This window comes from Triticum aestivum, chromosome 1B (assembly GCF_018294505.1).
Source record: "Triticum aestivum cultivar Chinese Spring chromosome 1B, IWGSC CS RefSeq v2.1, whole genome shotgun sequence".
NCBI lineage: Eukaryota > Viridiplantae > Streptophyta > Magnoliopsida > Poales > Poaceae > Triticum > Triticum aestivum.
The window spans coordinates 641,404,411-641,414,162 of record NC_057795.1 but is presented as its reverse complement, the minus strand read 5'-3'; the positions used below and the strand labels follow the sequence as shown (position 1 = coordinate 641,414,162).

Below are 9,752 nucleotides of genomic sequence, written 5' to 3'. Positions count from 1 at the left end.
GATTCCCCATCCACAGCCGGCGATCTGTGGTGGCCGCCCCTCCCCTTGTCACCACTGCCAACCGCCGCGGAGGCCCTGATGCGCCCCGTCCTTTCCCTTCGTCACCACTGCCGGCCGCCGCGGAGGCCCTGATGCGCCCCGCCCTTTCCCTTCGTCAGCACCACCGGCGGCCGCGGAGGCCCGCGATGTGCCCCGCCCCTCCCCTTCGTCACCGCTGCCGGCGGACGCGGAGGCCCGCGATGTGCCCCACCCCTCCCCTTCGTCACTGCTGCCGGCGGGCGCGGAGGCCCGCGATGTGCCCCTCCCCTCCCCTTCGTCACCGATGCCGGCGGGCGCGCAGTTCCTTGATCTGCCCCGCCCCTTCGTCACCACTGCCGGCGGGCGCGCAGGCCCTTGAACTGCCCCGCCCCTTCGTCACCACTGCCGGCGGGCGCGCAGGCCCTTGATCTGCCCCGCCCCTTCTTCATATAAGGTCGCCGAGGTGGTCGAGGAGGCGCTCAAGCTCGTCATGCGCGCCGGCGACGCTGGGGCCCTCCCTCCTCCTGACGCACTTGCCGTCGCCGACATGAGCGTCTCCACCTTCTCCCGCGCGCCATGAACTTCCCTTCCCCACTGCTTAGGACGCCAGCAAGGTCCGGTTTCAACTCTTATCCCCTCGATCCAGATGCTTTGCTCTCCGACAACAACTTTAATTGGTTGTTCGAATGTATCTAGGAGCAGGAGCAGGAGTTCCTTCCTTCCATGGATGACCACGAAGAGCTCTGCGTGCTGTGCTGCTGCTCGGGACCCTCCCTTCTCATCGCTCGTCCGGGTCCAGGTTAGTCTCTCCGACCCCTGCTTGTCCCCGTCAAATCGGTGCATAGCCTCATTTTATTCTGCAGTCTGTATCCTTTCAGCTTGTATACTTTTATTCTTATTGTGGAGAAATTTGTTTTGTGATGCAACTAATGGGGACACAAAAAACACATAATGTCGATTGCTTTGAGTTAGAAGGTATACCCATCTGTCTGCAGTCTCTTTTTAATACACTCTTCCCTTGGCCATGCACTGATGTTTAACTCTTTCCACTTATCAGATTTTAGTTCCATTTGAAGCTTAGCATATTGGAATACATTTTCCAGTCCTTTCAGCTGTTGCATGAATAAATGACAAAGTATTAGCATCACAATCGAAGAATAACAGAAAATTGTCTTATCAAAAGATGGTGCAGTGGGACTAATAACTAACCATAGCAGTGAGGTCGTTGCGGTTCATTCCTGGGCCTACCGAGTCGAGCACCTGGATACATCGCTTCCCGGTATTTATAACTGCTAGGTACCAATGAAACTCTTCAATGTTAACTGGAACGAATATCTGAAAATAGTTTTTTTGTTAGTTTAGGTCCCATGTATACAAACATTTGTCCTCTATTGAATTAATATGTACGGAACTGAGACTCACCATATCATGTTCCAAATAAGTTTTAGCTCTCTGTAATACCCATTTTGGTGCGTCATCCCGTATAGAGCTAAATTCCTTTATCATCTTAGAGATGCATGCATTCTCTAAGAACACACTTCCACCTGACCTCATCTGTAGATGTTGCTTAGCACTTATGCAATGTATGTATGCGTCTATGATCTACAATATCAAGTGCACACCTTGGTTAGGAGATAACAGGAACTCATGTTAATAACATCCTCTTATCATAAAGCTACATATACTTACTTCGTCGCCAACAAATTCTCCTTCGGTTAAAAGGCGTAGTAATTGTAATTTTTTGAGATATGAGTCGTTGATGCTCACTAAATTTCTTTTATCGCTTGGTTCAGTCATGATATTTTCAATCACGGACCAATCATCGCCGGTGCAAGCATAATCTATCATGATGTAAGTCAAAACATTTATTAACAATGAAGAAAATAAATGTAGCAAAAGTAAGGCATAGAAGGACTTGTACGTGCCTTCTGGAGCCACCACATAGTCTGGTGCTTTCTTGGGTTTGTTATGTAATCGGATAGGCTTCACTGTTTGTGGCCTTTTCATGCCGGACGTTTGTGCTAAATCTTCGTCCTCATCTGCCACCATTTGTTCACTTGTTTCATCAAAGGATAATTCCTGAAAGCCACAATACAAAGAATAATTGGTATGCAGGATATAACATAATTAGAATTAGAACTATTGGGACATAGTTGAAAAATAAAAGATGCCTCTGTCACTTCGGAGACTTCGGAATCAGTGGACTGAGTGCTCTGCTTTTTCTCCACTTCTTCTGTGTTAGCTATTCCATTTGATTCTACCAGAGTGTCCCATATAGTTTCCGCCCCTTCGGTGCCCAATGTTTGTGCTAATTCCTCATCCTGAGCTAGCCCCATTCGTTCACTTGTTTTATTGAAGGTTAATTCCTGAGAGCAACATTACAAAGAATATTTTGTATGCAGGATATAATATAATTAGAATTCAAACTATTTGAGACATAGTTGGGCAGAAAATATGCGTCTATCACCTCGGAATCAGTCCCCCGCGTGCTTTTATTTTTCTCCACTTCTCCTTTGTCGGCTTTTTCATTTGATTCTGCCAGGTTGTCCCCTATAGTTTCTGCCTCTTCGATGTTGAATGTTTGTGCTAATTTATCGTCTTGAGGTGGCTGCATTTGTTCACTTGTTTCCTTGAAGTTTAATTCCTGAGAGCAAATATTACAAAGAATAATCCCTACGCAGGATATAATATAATTAGAATTAGAACTATTTGGGATAGTTGAAAAGAAAGCATGCCTTTATCACTTCGCAATCAGTGGCCTGCATGCTATTATTTTTCTCTACTTCGTCTTTGTCGTCTATTCCATTTGGTTCTTCCTCGCTTACTAACTGAAACACACAATAATATAATATTATGTAGGCATGATATTATTATACTACAAATTACATATTATTTTGTCCCGGCAGAATAAAAATAATAGTGACATGTGAAAATAAAAACCGCCTTTTTCGACTTGGGGTTTCGCATGCTTGTCTTAGGGTATGACCTCATCAATCTGCATATTTTCTGTATCATCGATGATGGTTTGTTCTTGTATTTCCTTTGTTGAGTCGGTGTTCATATCCTCGTATTTGGTGGTACGCTCATTCTTGGCTCCCCCGTCGATGTTTTCCTGAAAACCGAAGCACATATTATTGTCACGCTGTAAAAATAATAGTGACATGTGAAAATAAAAACCGCCTTTTTCGACTTGGGGTTTCGCATGCTTGTCTTAGGGTATGACCTCATCAATCTGCATATTTTCTGTATCATCGATGATGGTTTGTTCTTGTATTGCCTTTGTTGAGTCGGTGTTCATATCCTCGTATTTGGTGGTATGCTCATTCTTGGCTCCCCCGTCGATGTTTTCCTGAAAACCGAAGCACATATTATTGTCACACTATTAACATTAGGCCCCTAAGTTCTGTTACCTTGAAAAACAATCTTATATGTTGGGACGGAGTGAATACATCACAACTGGGTGCACATATTTTGACATGTTTACTTTAACTTAGTGGCATCAGGACATTCTTTCCAACAAAATTTCAGTATCTGTTTCTTTCTCTAATTGTTCATTCAATCAACTTTTTGATATTCACTTGCGTGAATATTCTCTCAAGTAATCAGGTGGATGTTACCCAAAGAATTTCTACAGTCACACAAAGCATCTTGGCAATTTTGTGGGGTCACACAGGGCATGTTGATTCACTTTGTTGGATCCCCTCTAGTGACTATGTTGCCTTGTAGATGTGAAATCGTGAATAGGATGTAATTACAGAGAGATATCATTACCGTGATGATAGCAGATTGATCCGCACAGGCCACCGGGGATTGTGACCCAGACATGGAGGACGATGGTAGTTCACCACGGACAGATGCTGGAGAGACTTGCGGTGTAGGAGGCCGGCGCGGTGGAGGGGTGTGAGATGCGGCAGTCCTTTGTGAGAGATGATGAAGGAGAGGTGCAAGGAAACCCTACGATGCAAAACCCATTGCTTCTTTCTGCTCCTGATCGAGAGAGATATTGTTGTAGGCAATATGGAAGGTGGAAATCACGGGAAGTATACTTCCATAGCGTGAGGATTGGGATATGGAAGGTGGAAATCACGGGAAGTATACTTCCATAGCGTGAGGATTGGGAATCGTGAGCGTTATCTCAGGACCCACACTTTCCTTTAATTTATCTTAGGCCCAATGCTTTTCCTTTTTTGCTTTGATTTATCTCAGGCCCAATGCTTTTCTTTTCCTTTTTTTATTCACCACGCATACAGAATTAATGGAGTTATTTTCGTAATACATTTTAATACAAAAATATTGGTTTCAGCTCATCGGAACGTATCTTTGATTTTGTGTGTGTTTTCTCTTACCTTTTTATATACAGATACAGAAGGTTTAGTTCAGTGGCTGTGCTGGACAGGAGGGGCCAGGGAATTGCTTTAAGTTGTTCCAAGAGATGTGAGCCTGATAAAACGATGAAATAGCAGATTTCCACTATGGTGAGTTTCGTACTTAAGTTTTATATTATATTATTGCTGATCACATGTAAAATAAAATTTTGCAATGAGAAGATACATGCTAGTTATTTCAGCCAGCTTAAATTTTTCTGGTAAAACAAACTTTTGTCCTGGACGTATGTTCAATATAGTAGTAATAATGCTTGACATTATCAAGAAGCAAGTCGTGTACAATATATTATTAACAACAATGATGTGTGTTCTTCAGAATTATATGCATAAACATTTGCATACCCAAATCAGTTACATTAAAACATAACCCATTCGGTTAATTATCAGAACATGGAAATCTGATGGCCCAAAAGTGGAGCACAATCTCAGCTGATGCTGAACTATAGGCTAAATAGCAAGTGAATAGCAAAAGCTAATAACTATGATAGATTGTTGATGTTATTAGGACTGTATCATTTTAACTTTGGGTGCCTCTCTTCATGTGCTGACTCCTTTCTTTATCCTCTTTCTCATGGAGTACCTCGACACTCAATTTGTCCTCCGCCTCTTCCTGCCATGAATGTCTGTTCAACCTTTTTTCTATGCAGTGTTTCTCACCTGACAAACTTGAAAACCTGAAATATTGCAATACATCAGCACATTAGCACATTATACTCATAGAAAAATATTATGCATGGAAGCTCAAAAAGAACACAGTAGCATACATTTTGCTCTTATCATCTGAAAAAAGGTGTAGGCACTATCATTATGTATGCCTACTCCATCTGATTATTACATATCACGTGCGTACCCCATCTGGTCATTACATACATATCAGGGGGGATCAGATGGAGAAGCAGAGCTCTCACCTTTTGCTCGATCGAAGAAGATACCCTTGTGTTCATCCACCTTACCTCCTCTTCTGCTGCTTATTCTCCTTCGCTAAGACTGCAAATAAAAACAAATAATGTTAGATCCACAAGTAGTTACAGATATCCACAAGTAGTTACAGATACAATAACAAGGCGCAAATAAATGCCGGAATAGCGCACATGCCTCATCTCCCCAAAACATCTCTATAGACAATGTTCTTGGTGCTTTTCCCAGATTTATCAACCTCGTTGTTTGGCTTGGCCAAAATCCGCGTCGTCTCTCTGGACACTCCCCTTGACAATGCAACATATAGCTGACCATGTGAGAATACTGGCTCGGGAAGGTAAATACCGACGTTTGGGATAGTCTGACCCTGCGCCTTGTTAATTGTCATCGCAAAACTCAGGCGAATGGGGAACTGTTTCCTCTTAAGTTTGAAAGGAAGTGAGATGTCCTCCGAGGGCGACATAGGGATCCTAGGTATGAAGACCCTCTTTCCAGCATGCTGACCACCAACAATCTCTGCGTCGATTGCATTATCCTGGAAGGCTCTAATCATAAGTCGTGTCCCATTGCATAGGCCATTATGAGGGTCGAGGTTCCGGAGCAGAATGACCGAGCAGTTAACCTTTAATCTCAACACATGCGGGGCAAGCCATTTGGTGTGATCGAGTTTAGAAAATCAATCGTGTAATTATTCTGCAAGTCATCCTCGATGGAGTCGAAGCTATGGTATAACTTTTCTGAGCCTGGAAACCTGGAGATCATCTTGTCATTCAGGTCATCGACATGATCGTTCTTGGTGGAAAGAATAGCACGTGTGCTCATATACTCTCTCGATCTAGCATTGGCATGCAACTATGGGAAGACATTGTCGATGAGTATGTTAATAGCTTTCTCATCCTCGGTATAGCCGATCACAATGTCGTCAGGGAGACGCACATAGTCGTCGCCAATTGTCTCTTCTGTTCCATTGCCGATCCGTAGGAGGTATTCAGAGAACCAAGGATCAGCCTGTGCTCGCATATTGCGCGTGAGGCGTATCTTCCGGGTCTTCTCCCACAGATAGGATCTTAGAAGTGTAGCATCCGTGATCTGTGCTCTTGTCCCACGTGTCACAACGGGGAGTACCTGCCTGAAATCCCCACCAAAGACGACAACCTTTCCCCCAAATGGCAAAGAACAGTCCATTATGTCCTGCAGGGATCTATCAAGCGTCTCAACTGCTTGACGTTTTGTCATAGCGACCTCGTCCCAAATTATCAAGGAGGCTTGTTTAAGCAACTCCGCTGTACCACTCTGCTTTGTGAAACTACACATGCTGTTGTCAGTGAGCTTGATTGGAATTTTGAACCTGGAGTGCGTAGTCCGTCCTCCGGGCATTATTGACGCCGCTATACCTGATGTAGCACTTGCAATCGCTATCTGGCCCATCGAACGCACCTTTGCAAGCAATGCCTTGTACAAGTATGTCTTGCCGGTGCCTCCTGGACCATCAACAAAGAATATCTGGCTTTTGTGTTCCATCACATGATCCATTATTTCATTGAAACCAGCCAACTGTTCATTGTTCAAACTACTAAATAAATCTAGGTGTTCTTTGTCCACACTGACTTGCCTCTCCTCTGTTACATCTTTGTACTCACCGTCAGAAGAACCATCGTTCTCAACCAAATCCGGAAGTCCATAGCTTGTAATATCTTTTCCCATGGATTGCAACATATCCCTGATATCTCTGAGGACCATCTGCTCAAGTGTTGCCTCATTGGATTGATTACGCCGGTAATCCTCAGACATTGATGCCAGGTGTTTGTCCCACAGCTGCCGGATTTCTGTTGCCTCGCAAAACACCAGTATAGTTGCAAATAACCGTCTTAGGGCAGGAGGCATCTGAAATGTGGCTGCCTCCGTCATGCAATCATCAAGAGTCCTGTCGTGCTCAATAAGGCCTAAGTGCTCACATGCCTCCCTGAAGGAACTGCATGGCTTGCCATTTACTGTTTTTAAATCATCGAATGAAGTGGCACCTCGGACATGACTTAGGAGCACACGCAAGTAGTACCTCTCTCCTTCAGCAGGGTGTGCATGCACAAGTCTTCCAATCTGTGATCTCTTATTTCTTCTATTCTGTCACTTCTTATTTCCAGGTATCCATCTATAATGTTCTGGAAACTCTCTGTACAACCATTTTCGTGCAGTTGAAAACTTCCGGTTCATCTCAAAGTATTCTGTAAGCATGGACTTTGAAGAAGATGGTCGGGCTACAACATCTGCAAGATTCTCACATGCTTTAAATGCAACTGTATGCATATTTGGCAAATGAAGCTGGAGTTGTAGCACAGATGGACTGACACCAAACATTTTAAAACCAAAAATCCTGTAAATAGCCTCTGGAGGAGATACATATCGTGCATCCCTATATTGTCGGATTTCATTGATGATTCCACCATCATTGATGATATCCTGCTCGAATGCAAAGGATGTACGATCATGACCTTTGTAGATGTACTTGAACAAGTACTTGACTGCCTTGATGCTCGAGCATGCTTCCACATTAATGTGGCAGTTGTATCGCATAAGTAGTGAAGGGTTGTAAGGGACCACCCACCTATTGTCCAAATCTGCTCCTCTGATCCTAATTCGACGCCCATCATCCCTCCGCCTATAGATGGGATATGAGTCTTTCCCTTGTTGTGTGGCATCACAAAAATCTCGCGGGTAATGAAACCGACACTGACCATCAATCATGCAAGGGCAACTTTTTTTCAACTCGCCACATGGTCCATGCAGCATGTGTTTGACGACCAGTTCATGTAGAACGGGGTGTTTCTCTTTGTCCGGTATCTCTGCACATATCACTCGATCATAGTCATCTGGTGTCGATAACTTGCTTTTTGCTTTCATGATTAGAAGTATATGCTCATGCGGGAGACCTCGCTTCTGGAACTCAGTTACATGTACATAGGCTGCGACTTCTCCGAAATGCTTACCCTTAGTTAGTAAGTCCATCATATCTCGCTGTTTAGCCTTGTATACTCTTGCCACCAGGTCTGGACGGTCCTGCGGCAGTTGTCCAGGCAACAACTTATCGGTTATCTCCTCCCAATATGGGTTGCACATCATTGTGATAAAATAATCTGGTTTACCCCACCGCTGCACTATTGCCATAGCATCCAAGCACCTCCGTTGCATGTCGCGATCACCACCAGGAAATGTACGTGGAAGCACAATTCTTTTGCCAATTCGATCTCCGCGTGACTCGCCGACAACGACGGTGTCAACAAGACCCTATAATAGCATAGAACGTTATACAAATTCATGAAACGTCCATAATGTCATTGCATTACGGTGTATTAAAATAAACACAAGAACACTACCTGGTAGAGGTCAGCGCGTATAACCTTTTGATTTTCCGGCTTTGAGTACCAATCAAGCCGCATAGTTTCAATCTTGATATACATGTCAACAGCCCACTGTTGGAAAAGGCGATGACCGAACAAGATGATGTTAAAAAGCTTCCTCCTGACTTGCAGCTTGAAGCAGTAGTACTCCCTAGCACTAACAAATTTTCTGGATTGTTTTGCATTGACCTCATTGTCACCAAATTCGTCATCTGGGTTATCCTCATTGTCATCTACAAGTTTGAGATCAATATCAATATGGTGGGTGGACTTGTAGTCATCAACAATATTCATAATGATCGACAACATAATAATTGAAGAATCAGTGATTAATACCCGAAGGTAAATCAGTGCCATGGGCGTCATGCGCTGTAAAATTCCCATCTTGTTCTATTTCTCTAATGAAGTTCCCATCTGATAGATATGATAGATGTATATGAAAACACAAGTTTTGAGCATCATTGTGGAAAACAGAAAGTATATAAATTAATAGTTCACATCATACCTGTATATAATTCAGGGGCTTGGTTTCCTTGTGGTGCATGATTACCAGCTTCATGCACTGCCAAATTACCATCTTCTTCTCTTTCTTTAATCAAGTCTTCAACTGATACATAAAAGCTGTCATCATCAATCACAAATAGCTTGTATATAAAATAAAAGTGAACATAATACCTATATGTTTGACAGAGGCTTGGTTTCCTTGCAATGCACAAGTATGTATTGAATTTTGGTTTGTGTCATCTTGTGGCCGAATATATGGCATGCAACGATTCCAGCCAGTCTCTCCACGTGGGAAAAACAGTGGATATGACAATGGGTCGTAGCACCCATAGTATGCTCTAATATATAGTGGCCGGTTTCCTGTTTTTCCATGCACAACAACACTCCTGTCAAAGCAATTTTGTGGGTCACTCCCTTCAACCCATATGGCTGCCACTTGGGAAGTCGTTGGGGAATTGTACCTTCGCTGATCTAACTTGATATCCGTGTTTAGTGAGATTCTATACTCATGTAGATTCGGAACAGACCCTAG

At 43.5% G+C, this 9,752-nt stretch overlaps 1 long non-coding RNA gene across 1 annotated transcript; it reads left to right on the top strand.

The window, feature by feature from the left end:
- Positions 1-443: 443 nt before the first annotated feature.
- On the top strand, positions 444-4,495 carry LOC123098083 (uncharacterized). The gene is made up of 3 exons (XR_006447637.1): positions 444-632; positions 721-817; positions 4,379-4,495. It is a non-coding gene; the product is annotated as an uncharacterized lncRNA (long non-coding RNA).
- The last annotated feature ends 5,257 nt before the right edge of the window (positions 4,496-9,752 follow it).